We start from the raw sequence: 18,799 nt of genomic DNA on the forward strand, positions 1-18,799 counted from the left end.
TGAATCACTCTAAATATGAGTATAACAAGACTGAGACCTCAACATCAGCTTAGGCTTTTACTTCTTGGATTAAGAGCACATTATCAATGGAATTTGAGGTTGCAGGTGGTTAACACAAATCAGTCCTTAAAACCCAATATAATGAAAAACCATCAACAAAATTAAAAAGCAACCTACTGAATAGAAGATTTTTGCATATCATATATCCAATAAGGGACTGACATCCAAAATACATGAAGAACTTATACAACTCAGTATCAACAATAAAAATCCAAAAGGACAAAGAGAAGGATCTGAATAGACATTTTTCCAAAGAAGACACACAGATGGCCAACAGACACATGAAAAGATGCTGAACATCACCAATCATCAGAAATTTGCAAATAAAAACCACAATGTGATATTATTTCACACCTGTCAGAACGGCTAGTATCAAAAAGACAAAAACAAAACAAAAACAAACACGTGTTGTTGGAAAGGATGTGGAAAAAAGGGAATCTTTGTGCATTATTGGTAGAAGTGTAGATTGGTGCAGTTACTATGTAGAAGAGTGTGGAGGTTCCCCCCAACATTAAAAATAGAACTACCATATGATCCAGCAAGTCCACTGCTGGGTATTTATCCGAAGGAAATGAAAACATTAATTCAAAAAACATATATGGACCCATATGTTTTTTCCAGTATTGTTTGCAATAGCCAAGATACGAAAGCCATTCAAGTGACCATTGATGGATGAATGGATAAAGATATGATATATATACATACAAAGGAATATATGTCTAACTTATTTCATTTACTGTATCAATGAAAGTATACACATGTCAAACAAACAAACAAACAAACAAATGAACCAACAAAACAAAACTCAAAGATGCAGATAACAAATTAGTGGTTGCCAGGGGAAGGGAGTTGGGGGTGTGGGCAAAATGGAAGAAAGGAGTCAAAAGGTATAATTCCCAGTCATAAAATAAATAAATCATATGGATGTAATGTACTGTTTGGTGAATATAGTCAATAATATTATATTGCATATTATGCAACTTTATATGGTGATGGGGGAAACTAGATAATGTGGTGATCATTGCAGTGTATACAAATATCAAGACCTTATTTGTACTCCTGAAACTAATATAATGCCATGTGTCAATTATATCTCAATTAAAAAAATGAAGCTCTCCTACAATGTTCTAACTTACAATAGAAACTGTATCCCATGGAGAATTATTTTGACTGTTACAATGGCTAATCAGATCAGAACCACTGAGATAAATTATTCTTACTGGGGTTTTCTTGAAGCAGAAGGCACACATTACAGATCATTGATTGCCTTGATGTCTTTTGCCTACTAAAGAAGAATATTTTGCACTTCAAGAAGATTCGAACTCCTATGAGAGATATATGCATATATATACATTATCAAGATCGAATTCAAATCCCTATCAACATGAATACTTTTCAACATTTGTTATCACTGTCTTGTTACTATTCCATTAAGTTAATTCATTTGTATAAGAAGTATTCATTGACTGAGAATTGTTTGCCTGGCTTTTTGAAAGATATTCATTGGTAAGTCCCTGACTCCTTAGAGCTCACTTCCTGAAGCCTGATTAGACAAATATTATATACTTTAAAAATAAATAAATAAATAAATAAATAAATAAATAAATAAAGCATGAGCAATGGAAATAAATATGTATGTATATATCTTCATCTTATACTCCATATGTATATATGTGGAAGATGAAAATATAGAGAAAATAAATGAATGGGAATCTTTTTATTTTGTGTGATTATGGAAACTTTCTCAGAAGCTGTGATATTTAACTGAAATATAAAATATTAAGGAAGAATGGATGTTTCAGAGGGATAATTGAATTCCGGTATTTGAATTATGAAAGATTGCATATTTGAAAAATTCAAAGCAACTATGATAAGAGTATAGTGAGGTAGGAGAAATAGCACATGAGATGTTCAAGAAGAATGCAGGAATGTTCACAATTTTGCATTTTATACTTAGTAGAAGGGGAACATTTTGAGTAGTTTTTAAGCATGGGAATAACATGGGATGCCTGGGTGGCTTAGCAGTTGAGTGTCTGCCTTTGGCTCAGGGCATGATCCTGGGTTCCAGGATCGAGGCCCCCATCAGGCTTCCTGTGAGGTGCCTGCTTCTCCCTCTCTATGTCTCTGCTTCTCTCTCTGTGTCTTTCATGAATAAATAAATTAAAAATCTTTAAAAAAAAAAGAATGGGAGTAAAATATCCAGACATAACTACATGGATCATACTCACTGCCTTGGGGTATTGGAATATTAGAAGGTCAAATGAAAAAATCCAGAAAAGCAAATGCTCTAATAAAAAAGCCAAAGGGGGCACCTGGGTGGCTCAGTCAGTTGAGTATCTGACTCTTGTTTTTGGCTCAGGTCATGATCTCAGGGTTGTGAGATCGGGCCCTATATTAGGCCCCAGGCTCAGTGTGGAATCTGCTTCAGATTACTTCTCCTTCTCTCTCTGCTCCTCATGGGCTATCTCTTTCCCCCTCTAAAATAAACAAATAAATCTTAAAAAAAAAAAAAAGGCAAAAGATCTGAAAGATACTTTGCCAAGGAAGATATATGTTGACAAACACATGAAAAGCCAATCAACAAATTGTAATAACAAAATGAAAATTAAAACCGTAATGAGGTACAGCTATCCACCTATTAGAAAGACTAAAATCTAAAAAAAAACAATACCTAATGTGGACAAGGATGTCAAACAAAAGGAACTCTCATTCAGTAGCAATGGAATGCAAAATTGTAAGCCACTTTCAAAAACAGATTGTCAAGGTTTTGTTGTTTTCATTTTTTAAGTTGTGCATAGATTTACATAACACAGCAATCGTAAACCTAGGCATTCATCCAAATGAATTAAAAATTTATGTTCAGGGCAGCCCCGGTGGCTCAGCAGTTTAGTGCCACCTTCAACCCAGGGTGTGATCCTGGAGACCCAGGATTGAGTCCCATGTCGGGCTCCTGCATGGAGTCTACTTCTCCCTCTGCCTGTGTCTCTGCCTCTCTGTGAATGTGTGTGTGTCTCTCATGAATAAATAAATAAAATATTTTTTAAAATTATGTTTACACAAAAATATGTACATGAAAGTTTGCAGTAGCTTTATTCATAATCACTAAAAACTAGAAGCAACCAAGATGTCTTTCAAAAGAGGAATGAAAACATGCACAGAATACAATGCCATTCATTGATGAAGAGGAATGAGCTATTGATTCATTCAACATCGATATATCTTAAATGCATTTTACTAAGTGAAAGCATCTGGACCCAAAAGTTTACACATTGCATGATCCTTTTTTTTTTAACATAGCATTCTACAAAAAAGCAAAACTATAGAATGGAAAGCAGATCACTGTTGCCAGGGATTGATAGGGTAGGTTGGCTATGAAGAGAACACACATGGAACTTTTAGAATGATGACACTTGTCTGTATGGTGCTGAGGGGGTGGATCCATGCTAGTGTACATTTATCAAAATCCAAAGGATTACACATCACAAGAGAGAATTCTGACCTCTAAAGAATAAATCCAAACTCATACATGTGCATATACAGACTAGCCCAGGATGCAGCAGTGCAGAATGTGACCACTGAATCTAACTCTTCAGTTGTGTGATACAACTTCATTGAAATAGGTGTTGTGCAGGGCTGACCTAAGAAACCCTGGAAAACAGTTTGACTGGGAACTGTAACCATAAAGACAAAAGGAACTCTTCATGAAGATTAGTCCTAGGAGCTCCAGGAACAGTATATTTGAATACTTTTTATAAACTCTATACAGTCAAAATACACAATATTTTCCAAAATTAGTGAATTGCCTAGGCTAAATCTGATTTATCATGTTAACAGAGTTGATCTACCTTATTAATCTAATAGGTAGTTAAAATTTGTGTGCAGTATTATGCTTCAGTTTATTATGTGGTTGGAGATATGAGAGGTTAATACTATCTGTGGTGTTCAAGCAGACAGCAATGGAATGGAGAGGAAAGTAATCTACTGACACTCTCTTAGCACAAATATCAGAACTTGATAGACTACTGTTAATTCAAGAATTAATAAACAGAAAAATCCAATGTTTGGAATCAAAGGTATTCTGTGACTTGAAGACAGAAACTATCCTAAAACTACAAAGCAAGATAAGTGTTGGATGAATATTTACAACAGAAAACCAAAGAAAAATCTAGATTGTACCTGCATTATAGAAAAAAAAAAAAAGGAGAAACAAGAAATGTAGGAAGGCAGGGAGGGGGGAATATCAAATAAATATGTGTTGATAAAACAGCGAATTGGGTAACATAAATGTTAACAATCAAAATAAAATGAAAATTGATCAAGAAAGTTATAATAAAAAGGAAAAATTATGACATATTAAAAGCAGTAATGAGAAAATTTGAAATACAGTCCTAGAATTAGGAAACTAAAACCAGACTAGAAAAGGTCTCAAGATAAAAAGAAAAAAGAGAAGCAAAATGAATACTTTAAAACAACAAAGGAAATGATAGACACAGAGGCAAATAAGACAGTCAAACCAAATAAGAGGTTGTCTAAGAAGGAACCAGATTAGATTTTAAAATGCAAGAGAAGTCATATCACTGAAAGAAAGAACATAACATTATTCAGTTTCTTGACTAAATTAAGTTTTAGAAACGTGCAGCAACTTGTACTATATCATCAATACAACATAATATTTTTTCTTTCTGTACCTAAACCACTTTGGCAAGAAAAATGGAATATTATATTTACGTCTTTACTACTATGGTGAAAATATATACTGATTTGTAACATAACAATAGAAACTGAGATAGTATCAGTAACAGCTGAATGCTTACAATGTGCCAAGCACTGCATTACTTTATTTGATCTTTCTTACAAACCTAAGTAGCTGATACTTATTATACCTACATTATACATGAGCTATTAATATTTAAAAAGATCAAGTAACTTTTCCATGGTAAAATGGCTAATGTGTAGTTAAGCTGCAGTTCAAACATGTCTACTCTTAAATCAGAGCTCTGAAATTTTACTCTATACTGTTTCTTGTATAAACCCTCTAAATATTAAGGGCATTATCATTCTCATCCATGCATATAAAAAGCTATTACTCAGATTGCTGTTTGCAATTTACTTTATGTTTTTAATGATATCAAACATTTTTCTTCAATATCTTACATTATATTCATGACTAACAAATCCCTTGCCATCTGATTATGTTAATATCCATGTCAGATTTTAGGAAATATTTTAATACTTTAAGCTCTAACTTATTTAAGAAAATCTATCTGATATTTATTTCAATTTTGCTATAAAGTTGGGATATAAATTAATAATTAATAATGGGTTAGATTTTCAGTACTATTTTACCACACACACACCCATTCCCTACTAGTTAGTAATTCTTGCACATGATTTATGAGATATATTAAACACTAGAAAGGGCAAGTAGATATCATTGATCAAAATACCCATTGATGTGTGCTAACAGTTGTGTAATGTGTCTTTTAAATGTATTTGAATATTTGGAAGATCAGGTTCACAGTTATGCTTCTCTTTGCAAAATATTATGAGCTTACTGATCTGGTTTGTTTTTCTAAGAAGAATCTGTATCAAATCCTGAAATAGACCCTAACTACAGAATGAGTTCTCTTTTTTTATTTTTAAGATTTTATATATTTATTCATGAGAGACACACACAGAGAGAGAGAGAGAGAGAGAAAGAGAGGCAGAGGGAGAAGGCTGAGGGAGAAGCAGGCTCCATAGAGGGAGCTCGAGACAGGACTCACTCCCCAGACTTTAGGATCATGCCCTGAGCTGAAGGCAGATGCAAAATCACTGGGCCACCCAGGCAGGTGTCCCCAGAATGAGTGCTCTTAAACTCATGATTTTGCTGTTTCTATGAGATAGATAGATGATGGATAGATAATGTAAATAATATACATATTTCTATTAATATATAAAATATACTCCAAAAATGCACAAAATATACAAAGACCTAAATGAATTATTGCAAATGGAATATCTATATTGTCCAGAAACCTTTCTTGGGCCTCTTCCCAGTCACTAATCTCTCTTTTCCAAGAAGTCACCACCATCTTGACTTCTAAATTAGTAGATTAGTCTGAATTTTAACATTGTATATTTTATCTATATAAAATAAATAATTTGTATTGAATTTGCTTGGGCTTCCAAAACAGAATGCTTCAACTACCTGGCTTAAATAGCATAAATTAATTTTCTCATAGTTCAGCAGGCCAAGATTAAAGAGTCTTTTCTGAGGCCTAGCTTCTGGCTTATAGATGGCCATATCCTCACATGGTTTTTGTCTAAGAGCACATCCTTGGTGTCTTATGTAGATATATCTATCTTATGTAGGCCTTGTTTTATTTTATATCTGGCTTCTTTAACATTATACTTATGGAATTTGTAAATGTAGTTCTTTGTAGCTGCAGTTAAGTCATTTTCATTCTTGCATATCGTTCCATTTTATTAATGTATCATTTTAAAATCTATTCTACTCCTAATATTTGGGTTTATTTCTGGCTTTGGATAGTAAGAACTAGTTATGTACATTCTCACACAAGACTCTTGGAATGCATATGTAAACTTCTTGTTTGAAGTTTATAAATTTCTTGAGTTTATATCCAAGTTTGAAATTACTGGGTCACAGATTACATGATCAATCTCAAAAGATAAGCCAAACTGTTTTTCAAAGTTGTAACAATTAACATTTTCTCGATCAGTGTATGAGAGTTCCTGGTATTCCATGTATTTGCCAATACTTGGTACCATCATTTTTTTAATTAGGCAGTGACTCAGTGGTGAGTGTGACTGGTATCTCATTCATCTCTTCTTTAATCAGTATCTCCCCTACTAATAATGAGGTTAAGCAGATTTTTCTATGTTTATTACTAATTGGATGTCTTCTTTTGTTGAAGTGCCTGTTCAAGTATTTGGCGGATCATTATATTGGAAGTCTTTATTTTTCTTTCTAATCCATAGGAATCTTTATTCATTTTGGATATGAATTCTATCACATATATAAGTTGTAGTACTTTGTTTTTTCACTCTCCAAATGGTATGTTTTGATTAACAGAAATTTTACAGTTTAATTTAGTTTGTCAACTTTTCCCCTTTATGGTTAATTTTTTTTGTGAGCTGTTTAAAATGCTTTTCCTATTTCAAGGTTATGAGACTATTTTTCTATATCTTCAGAAGTTTATTTGGGCATTCACATTTTGGAACTATAATCTCTATAATTCATTGATCCAGTACCATTCACTAGAAAGGCCATTCTATCACCCCCACTCTGCAATGCTGTTTTTGTCATCAGGTAAGTGCTCATAAGCCACAAAAACATACCGATGAATCTTAAATCATACTGATAAGTAAAAGAAACCAGCCTGAAAAAGCTACACACTATACAATTCCAATTATATGACTTTCTTAAAAGGCAAAAATATAGAGATAATAAAAAGATCAGTGGTTCCCAGGGGTTCAGGGCTGAGAGGTGAACTACAGGAGATATTTTAGGGTAGTGAAATCATCCTGTAACATACTGTAATGGTAAATATAATAAATCAAACATTGCCAAAACCACAGAATTTTATAGCACAATGACTGAACTTTAATGTATGTAAAGTTTAAAAAAAAATGGAAATCCCAAGATGGAATTCAGAGTAAGAGAAAAGAATCTAAATGTAGGTCATGTATGAAACAACCTCACCAAAGAGGGTAGGGGAATAAGGTGCTGACCTCAGTAACCTTGGAAATGAGTGGAATTTATAAGACTAAAGCAAAAGGAAGAGTATGTAAAAATTATACTGTAGTTGATAAAGTTTTTCTGTCCTAGGGATGCCTGGGTGGTTCAGTGGTTTAGTGTCTGCCTTTGGCTCAGGGTGTGATCCTAGAGTTCTGGGATTGAATCCCGTATCAGGCTCCCTGTGGGGAGCTTGTTTCTCCCTCTGCCTTTATGAATGAATGAATGAATGAATGAATGAATAAATAAATAAATAAATAAATAAATAAATAAATAAATAAAGTTTTTCTATCTTACAGGGTACTGTTAAACAATTCTGAAAACACTGTACTTAAATTGAATAATTAATTGAATAATTAAGTAAACAGTAGATGGTAGAAGATGGGTTTTTCACTGGTGCACCGGGAAGTTAGAGAAAACCAAAGGGAAGATCTTAGAATCATTCTTGTTTGTTTTTTAAAAATATTTGATTTAAATTCAATTTGCCAACATATAATATAACACCCAGTGCTCATCCCATCAAGTAGAATCATTCTTGAGAGTTCAATACATCAGTATGATGTCATGTTTAGCTTGACATAGATAGTTTCAAATGGACATATTTAGATATATGAATATATAGATGGGCCAGTATACACACATGTATCTCCTTGCTCTTTCAGCCAGGGAGGCCTAGAAATAGCAATATCCTAGTTCCAAGAAGCATACCAAGTGCCCAGATCCTGGTTTCTGATACTACTTCCTCTTTAAAAGAAGCCAGGGATCATTTGAGAAATGGATGATTTGAGGACTGGGGTAGCAAATACACAAGGCGATCCTGGAGCATCTTGTGGTGGCAGAAAGTAAGAAAGTGCTAAAAACCAAACAAATATGCAAACACATAATGTCCAAGTGACAAAGGAATAAATGGAAAGAGCTTCCATAGTCCAAAATCTGGAACAATTTGAGCCATAACATAAATAAAGCAGTATTGGATTTTAACCTAAGGTATAAAATACACACCCATGAGTCTGTACTGATGTAAACAAGTTATTGAGTAATTTAATAAATGGAGAGAAGAGAGAAATCTTCCATTCAGAAGAATTTCAGATCACTCATATAATTACTCTACCCTTAATAAAAAACAGTAAAGCTCTTCCTCCCCTATCTTTGGGCTGCAGATAGTGATTTTCTCCAACTGTGAGGAAGAAGAGTAATTTTACAGTGCAGAAACCTGATGGACACTACCTCAAGCCAGGTAATCAAGGCTAACGTCAACATGGTTAAGTCATATTGATATGAAATGATGAGGATGACAAGTCACTTCTCCAGTTTTCCTCCCCAAAACCTATATCTCAGTCTCATTACAAGAAAAATCTCAATCACTAATAAATGAACAGTTTGCAAAATATCTGACCAATATTTCTCAACATTGTTAAGGTCATCCAAAACAAGGAAAATCTGAAAAGCTGTCACAACTAAGAGGAGCCTAAATAGACACAGATACTAAAATGTAATGTGGTATTCTGTATGTAATCCTGGAAAAGAAAAGAACATTAAGAAAAAGCTGGAACACTTGAATAAAGTATGGACTTTAGTTCCAATATATCAATATTGGTTCATTAATTGTGACAAATGTACTGTACTAATGTAAGATTTTAATAGTAGAAGAAACTGCATCTGGGGTCCATAGGAACTATGGTACTATCCTCAATATAATTCTATAATTCTAAAAACTTCTAAAATGAAAAAGTATATTTTAAAAAAGAAGTGATACAAAGACCTCAGTAACAAAAAATGTTTAGCAATTTTAATCTTGTTTTCAAGTTTGTTCTTAGCTTAATTCTATTGTGAAGAACGAATTTCTGCTAAATAATTTCAGAGGTTATCTGTCATAATTTGACTCATCAGAAGAGTGTTGAAACTTTCTTAGGACTCAATAATTCAATTTTTATCAAATGTTCCAAAACAATATATATTATATATGTATTAAAATCTCCCCAATGTTTGTGGATGGTTTTCTTTCTCTTTTAGTTCTTGAATTTTTGCTTTATGTGAATTCTATCATTTAGATGTGATATGTATTATAAATTCTATGATATTATAAATATAAATTATATATAAAATAAACATTTATATATACATATAAGATATATATTAAAATAATTGCATTTAGGATTGTTATAGCTTCTTGGTAAGTCCATTCTTTATTGTGTTGTGTCTGTAAAATCAATTTCCTTTGTCTAATATCAATACAGGAAATAGCAATTTTACATGGTGTTTCCGTGGGTTATTTTTTTTTCCTTTTTTTTCCCCTTAAACTTATTACCTAAAGTCATCTATACTGATTTTCTAAGAGAATATAGTTGTTTACTTTTAATCTGGCTTGGCAATTTTTGCACTTAATTGAAGTAAAATATTAATGGTAATTGTCAATTGGATACTACTGAATTTAACTCTCCATCTTACTACTGCTCTTTATTTATACCAATTATTTTTTTGCCTTCTTTTTCACAGATTAACTTTGTTATAACATTTTCCTTTTCTGTTAGCATGACATTTATATACATTTTACTGCTACTTTACTGATTACCCAAGAGGTCATAATATTCATCCTTGATTTATTAATCAATGCAAAGATTTTGGAATATTTCAATGCTATGTTTTCTTTGTCTGACTATATACTATATTTGTCATGTATCTCAATTCTATGTCCATTTTAATATCTAGAAAACAATATTATTGCATCATTAGTTAGTATTAACTTATGTTTACCCATATATTTAACATTTCTATGGTTCTGCATTCCTTTCTGTATCTCCAGGCTTCTATATGGACTCTTCTAGACTGTCTTTAGAAGGTAGGAATGCTTACCAAATGGAAATAAGAACCCAGAGAAAGCTTTGATTCTTCTCTTTTTTCTGTTAATCAAATATGAAAGGGTATATTATGTGTCAAACTCCATCCTCCAATAAACATAATCCTGTACGTGTCTGATTCTTACCATGTGAGCTACCCAATCAGCAGGTGGAGAGTTTGAAATTTCCTCCCCCAGCACTTCTTCCAAGGGTATAAAAATATGGACAATATTTTTTCAGCTGTTATTGAGTCCAGAAAATAGAGACAAGAAGAAAGTTCTTTCTTGACATTGTAAGGTAATTTTTATTATTGTATTGAGTGGTCTTTGAGAGAAGAAATTTTGCTATGTTTATATGTATAAATTATTGATGCCAACCTCAAAATAAAGTGATGAAAATGCCAGTAAAAACAGCATGGTCTTATTTAATTTACATTTAGAAACAAGCAAAAGCCCCCATTTTAAAAAGTAGTTTCTTTTTGTTTGTTTGTTTTTGGTTATTTTTGATAGCATGTCTGTGTCTGGATGAAATTTCTGAAATATTAACCAGTAGCTTTGATCTCTGCAGTCACTGTTGTTCCTGCTTAGCCTAACATTCCCAACCTGTTTAATCACAGGTGTTCGTTGCTTCAGGAAGAGTAGGTTATAGACCCGAACAAAGATATCTGTTGAGTTGAATGGATTTTCAACTCACATCAAACACAATAGTCTGAAGGCAACAATTTTTGATTTGCAACAACTAGGCACTTGAGAGAAAGAAAAATTTGCTTTGAATTCAAAAAGGGCTTGGTTTAGCTTGGTTTAACTCTAATCAGCTCATGATACAGAACCTGACTTTCTGGATGATGAGGTTATTAACCAATCAGAAAAGAACACAAGATAAGGCAGAGGATCAGTTTCCCTGCTGCCAATATATATTGATATATGCCGATATATATTGATATATATGCCAATATATATTGATATATATATTGATCATATATATATATATATGACTGAAAAAAATGATGAGTGAATAGAGAGAATATGAGAAGGGAGAAAGGGAACTGAAACAACAGTGCCTTGATATAGTTTTATCTTTGGCTGTCATTCAGTATTTAATTTTTTAGTATGAGGTCCTGGAATATAGAAACTGACCTGATAGGTTTAGGAATATACAGGGAAAAGGAACCAGGCCCCCCTTTACCTGGAACCCTGGAAGTATGAAGACTCTCAGTGGGCCTTTGACCATGTTGATATGGCCAAAACAGAGGAAAAACTTTGGTAAGATTGGTCATGACAGATTGACATAGTATCTATTCTTCCTTCATCCTGAGATTTCCCCTGAGTTCCATATCGTGTGAAGAGTTTCCCACATGCCCCAGTGGAGGAGTCAGAAGATAGCAGAGAGTGCTGGATATCACGTGCCCCTGGTTGTGTGGATTGGGGGGTGGGGTGGGGGTGGGGTAGGGGTGGGAATATATCATTTCACTAAGGATATATGCTTGTCAGAGCTGGAGATAAGTCGGGGGTTGATTCACACCTCAAGAGGCTTGTGTCACTACTGTATGTCAAGGCAGAGGCTTAGTCCAAGAGAGATACAGGCAGAAATGGCCAACCTCTCAGGGACAAGCACCATGTACGGACTTTGTTGACAAGTATAATAATAAGTTATGACAATGGTGGGTGCAGTGGGAAAAGAGGCAAAACTAGGCAGAAAGTGTCCCCATGACACTGGCCACAAAAATGACCAAGGAAGAAGATCACAAAATCACATGACATTGCCCAGTAACTATGATGTTACATAAGCTTCTGCTGAACACAGATTCCACTAAAGGTAAGGAAAAGCAAGAATTAAGGAAAGAAACCTAAAAATGCTATTTACTCCAAAGTGACTCAGATAATCTGGAAGTAACCAAGTTATTTTTAACAAGCAAGTTTAATTCAATATTGCTCTGGGGCAGAAAATGGGGTTTAAGAGCTAAGTGAATCATACTAGCAGAGAAATAAATACAATTACATTTTTGCAGATTTGAGTGTGGAGACAATGAATTATAAATCTTCTCTAAACCTAAAAGGAAGAACCAGCAATAATTAACTCATTCTGTTTGCACTAGGCATATCATATATTAAAATGTCCTACAGCTTGTACACTGGAACCAATAGAAGAACACGACTATATATCTTCAAATTGACTTTCAAATCCAAGATAGCCTCACCTAACTTTAGTGAGAGGGAAAAAAACACCACAACAGTAATTTATTCTGTTCTTCCTTTTTTTTCTCCAATATTGTAGTTCGCAATACAGTCATATGAAACTGTCTGAAAATTATAGTCAGGATTTCCTTAATCTGTATTTTGTATGCTGTAGTTCAATTTTATTTAAATTTTACTATAGTCCTTTTTTTTTTACTATAGTCCTTGATTAAAAATCTATTATACATGATTGTTAAATTTATCAAATTTGAATATAAATCTTAAAGAAAAGAATAAACATATAGCCAGTATACCAACCAATTTAGATATCTTTTCCGCATTCACAACTAAGCAGTGGACATTGAGTCAGCAGTAAATTTATGTCTCTCAGATCATTCCTTATCTTTGATTATATGTCATATTCTCTTTTCTGATTCCTACAACTAAGATTTTACCATTTGCCTGTCCACTTCCCTCATTCATCATTCTGATTTTTATTTTTTACATCTACTCATTTTGACTCAAATTTGTTCCATGCTAAATGACATTTAATGCCTGAAACAGAAATTGATCCTGCAAACATGTTTCATTTAATTTGCTTTCAATAATCTCTACACCAATGGCTCAAAATAAATTTACAATAAAAATCAAGGTAACACTTGAGGACTAAGTGTTCAAATACACTTAATCCTAAACTAATTTAAAAATAATTTTTAATAAAATAATAGCAATATGAATTTAAAAATTAAGCTTTCCACACTTTCACTGAAAATGAAAGATAATCAGTTAACATTCTGCTCTGTGTCACTTATCTCCTTTTCTATAGAGTGCTCTACTGAATTCCTTCCACAATGTTTTCTCTTAGTTTATCTTCTTAATTGTGTTTTACAAATTCATTAAGGTTTTTAAAATGGCTGTTTGCTGCGTCCATTCCAATACTGAACATTTTGCGGGAGCTAAGCTGATATCCTCTAGTTACAAAACATCTTGCTTATCTGAACTAAGACAAATATATAGCTTTGCATACGTGAAACTGGCAAAAAACCTTTCCATCTGTCTTCTTTAAATATCGCTTCTGCCAGACGATTTATATGGAAGTAAAATAGTAGCAAGTCAAGGTGAAATCTTTGCAGAAACCTCTGCTTTTAGGGCTCCTGGTTCCTGACTTCAGAAGATTCATATTCTTTCGATGTTACTTAATAGGATTTAAATTTTGTCTTCAAAATTGAGATTGCTAAAGGAACTGCTACTCTACCTATGCACGGTGATAGGCTTCAAGATTACAGAAAAGCAGACAGATGTTTGCTCAAGGCAGGATTTTGAACTTTCTCCTGTGTCTAGATAAGCAGTTGTTGAAGACCTCAAGGTCTGTACAGAACAGCATTTCCAAGGCCTGGCAACAGAACTCAGTAAGCGGTTTCAATTAACAGGAAAGGAAGAACAGCAAGGAGTAACACATTGAGAAGTGAATGAGAGTGGAGAAAAAAGGTCTATAATACGTTTCAATCAATTTGAAAGAGAAAAACAAAAAAGATGGTGTAGTAGCTTGAGAAGGGTATGAGCCCCTGGAAAGGTAGTTTGTTCAGAATTGTACTAAGTAAAGCTGGGCAATCCTAAATTCTCAGAGGCTTAGAACTACAAGGATGTTTTCTTGTTCACACTACATATCTTGCTGGTCAGAGACTCAGGTTAATGTAGCAACTGCCTTTTCAAAGGTCCTAAGCTGCTAGGTCACAGGAAAAGATAAAGATCTGGCAAGAAATTGCTCATCAGGTAATGCCTTATTTCACTGCTGCTTGTAACTCATTGTCTGTAACTCATTACCTAGTCCCAACTAAACCACCAAGAACCACAAAATGAATTCCTATCATTTGACCTAAGCATGGAGAGCTGGAAATATTTGGAAACAGCAGAGAGTATTACTATGAAGAACTTGGAAAGGAAAAAGACAATGGAGAGGAAATAAAAATAGCAAATGTGAGAGCAGTCTTTGTTAGAACAAAATACAAGAGCAGGGAAATAGAGGAAACTTAGTGTCAAGGTAGAGGAGTCCTCTTTCTCTGAGACAACAGAAAGTATTTTAAAGTAAAAACTGAGTTTAAAGGTAGGAAGGGTTAGAAGTTGAGAAGATCTTTTCTTACCACTCAGTGTCTCCTATGAAAGAAGATTTTTTACTTAGAATAAGGGGGATGATTAGGAAATAACTCACTTAAAATACTGGCCAAGTTCTGGAAAATTGGTAAACATCGATGATGTAGAAGCAAGTAAGGAATGTTAAACAATACCCAGTGCTGGGGACCCAGTTGAAGTCTAGGACCACACATATCACAGGCTGAAATCTTCATTTTAGGATAAGTGGCCTGGAGTCAGAAGCAAAGAAAGCAGTAAGTAGGGCAGCCCCGGTGGCTCAGCGGTTTAGCGCCGCCTGCAGCCCAGGGTGTGATCCTGGAGACACAGGATTGAGTCCCACGTCCGGCTTCCTGCATGGAGCCTGCTTCTCCCTCTGCCTGTGTCTCTGCCTCTCTCTCTCTCTCTCTGTCTCTCTGTGTGTGTGTGTGTGTGTCTCATGAATAAATAAAATCTTTAAAAAAAAAAAAGAAAGAAAGAAAGAAAGAAAGAAAAAGAAAGAAAGAAAGAAAGAAGTTACATTCATTCAAGACTCAAGACTGAAGTGGTGAAAGCAGATTAAGAACCAAGGTATAAACATGAGAGGGTTTTGGTGAAATACTTTGAAATTATAGACCATACTTGAAAGGTTTTTGGCAAAAGAAGTATGGTAGATACTTAGAGACTGAAAAACAGGAAGATCCTGGGATTGAAGGTTTCAATATGGAAAAAAAAATTATCTGGAAGCAAGGAGGGCAAGAGTAAAATGATGGAAAATCATGATTCTTTTATATTTATATATATATTTATATATATATATTTATATATATATTTATATTTATGTAATAATGTATATTATATCATATTATATATTGTATAAATAGTATAATTAAAATATAAATTTATAAATATATATATAAAAGAATCATAATATTAAAGCTTCCCTCTCTAACAAAGAGCTCCCAAATTTTATGGCTTAGCATGACACATGTTTACTTTTCTTACACACAATGGTTGATAGTGGTGTTTCAAAGTGAGACAGCTTCCCTGGGCAGCTTTCCCTAAGCAATATCCTAAAGGGATCCAGGCTGCATGCTTTTTGTGGAAGAAAACATTTCACAATTTTTTGCTTTTTCAATCATGAAGGCAGGGAAGAGAGAATATGGAAGATCACAAAGGATGATTATGAGGCCAGTCTATATAGGCTCTGCCTAAAATTATTGAGCCAGATCTATTTTTCTTCACCTAAAAGTAAATACATTCAGAAATATAGTCTTCTTATGTTCTAAGAAGGAAAATGAAAAATGGAACTGTGATCTTAGAATATTCTCTATCTCATGTCCTCTCCTCTGATCACAAATCATGCAATAGCTATTCCTACATGTAGAAGATATGATCTTTCCAAGGAGACAACCCAAGTCCCCACTAGTCCCCATATCCAACACAAAGTTCAAGATTTCTTATTTTTGTACAAACTTTTGCATGAAGTTTATATGTAGCTCACAGTGTTCCATATTTATTGGTATCATGTAATAAGTAGGTAATGTTTCAAAATAATCATGAAAATAATAAGAAAAAAAGTTTATATTGTAACTCTGCTTTGTCCAGTAACCTAGAAACTTCAAAGACAGCATATCTGCCTACACACTCCTCACATCCATACACATCACAGGCTCAATATATAGTGGTCGAGTAGGGAAAAATCTACTACAATAACACTTTTGTTTGGAAAACTTAGACTGGAAGATACATTATGGTTAATAGTCCATAACACTTTTGAAATCCCACTGAGAAGACATCAAGAATTCCCCCCACCCCAAAGCTGATGATACCCTTTAATAATGCTTTGATTCTGCTCACCTGAAAGAACACCTTTTTGTTCTTTGTTCTCAATGGCTCCTGACCTTACCTTTATTATCCTTCTTGTCCATTATCTTCCTTGGTCATATACGATATGTGTGTGTGTTGGTGACATCCTCACTTCAGGACCACGGAATTTTCAAAACCTGTAAATACTCATGGAATGTTGCAGGCACAGTGGACTTTTAAACTTGAAGAATTCAAAGCTTTATTAAACCAGGTACTTTCTTTTTTCTTTTGCTATATGATTCACTCAAACCTAGTGGGTTTTTTATCTATTTGCTTTTAACCTCTGTCATGTGCTGGTAATCACACTCAAAGTTTTTTCTTAGATGTTTCTAGACTCCCAGTCCTGACCCCTTTGCTTTCTACTATCATTCCCTCTTTGAAATTATAGCAGCTATCTAGAAGGTCTCTGGAAAATAATAATAACTAGGAAGCCCACAACCTTCTCTTGACCTTTTCCCTGAGTCACTTATTACTTCCTTTAGCTGAGATGGTTGACCTAGCTTTTGTTTCACAGTCTTCTAAAAAGCATTTCTTAATATTTTAGGGCTGGAAGATGTTGACTTCTTCAACCCAGTGAAACACAAAATGTCTGTCCTTCCTCTGTGCACTTTCATATCTGCTTGTAAACTGGTTAATTATCTCCCAAGCTCAAGTTTTGCTTTCATTAACTTACCAAATGTAGCTAGAAATAATCAACATATATTGTTCTGTTCCTTTCTTACCTACAGTTAACAGGTCAGTATCTCTGTAATCTGCCCTCCTCAATTACTACAGCTAATCATTTTACCAATATTATTTTCTGTTTCTACTGCTGGATGGCAATTTTTCCAGAATCTGTTATCAATGCTCTTGCTGTTGTAGGAAGACACTACTTCAAACTATCAGTTTCTATATTTCTCACCAAAAATAATGCCTACACAAAAGCTCAGTGACTTGTCATAAATATATATATGGTATGTATGGTATATATATGGTATATATGGTATATATATGGTATGTATATATATACATGCACATACATATATGTTTATACACACATATAATATACACAATGAAGTTTTTCTTAACCAGTACAAAGTCCAATGTTTCTTATTGGATGAATTTCCTGGATAGCTCTCTCTCAAAAGGTAATTTCAGAGATCATTGCTTTGTTACCTTTTCTTGCCACCATCCACCAAATAATCAGACTCCTGAGCTGGATTCCATGCAACTGGCCAGCCTGTAGGAAGACAAAAAGAAGCACAGAGAATTGTGTGGGGATTTTAGAGACAGAATGGCAGGTAATTATAGCACTTAGTAACCACATTGTATTGACCAGAAATATTTACATGATTCACTTGGATTGAAGCTTTCTAGGGAAATATATCTTTATTTGGGCTCTGGAGGAAAATAAAATAATGCATTAAACACATAACAGTGCCCCTAGTGTGTGTGTGTGTGTGTGTGTGTGTATACACATATGTGTATATGTATATATATATTGTATATTTGTGTAAATACATAAGCGATGATATATATTTATGTAAATACATTTTGTTATAAATCACTTAAATATTCCCTAGTTTTTGTTTCGAATTGTCACAATTCTATTTTTTAGTCTATTTCTCACTAATTCTAATCCAAAACTACTTCTAATTACTATTTTCAATTAGTGTGAATTGTCTTCTGTATGGGAAAATTAAAAAAAAAACATAATCATGATTTCATTGTTTTATATAATTTTAAATGTCATCCAAAAAACAAACTATGAAATAAGCAAAACATTAGATGAAATGATAGTTTAAAAATGAAAGTACATAATTTAAAATACTTTTCCACTTTGAATTTGCTTTTTTCTTCACATTTGCTCTATCGTGATATTGAATCTCCTTTTACAGTTCAATTCCTACTGTTGATGCTGGTCTCATGAAAACCAACTAGTATATCTCCATATCAACAGTAATTAATTTCTGAGAACTTTGATACAAATAGCTCTCCATCTGTCCTAGGATTAACATAGTTTTTATTCACATTTA

The sequence above is a fragment of the Canis aureus genome, chromosome 14 (assembly GCF_053574225.1).
Source record: "Canis aureus isolate CA01 chromosome 14, VMU_Caureus_v.1.0, whole genome shotgun sequence".
NCBI lineage: Eukaryota > Metazoa > Chordata > Mammalia > Carnivora > Canidae > Canis > Canis aureus.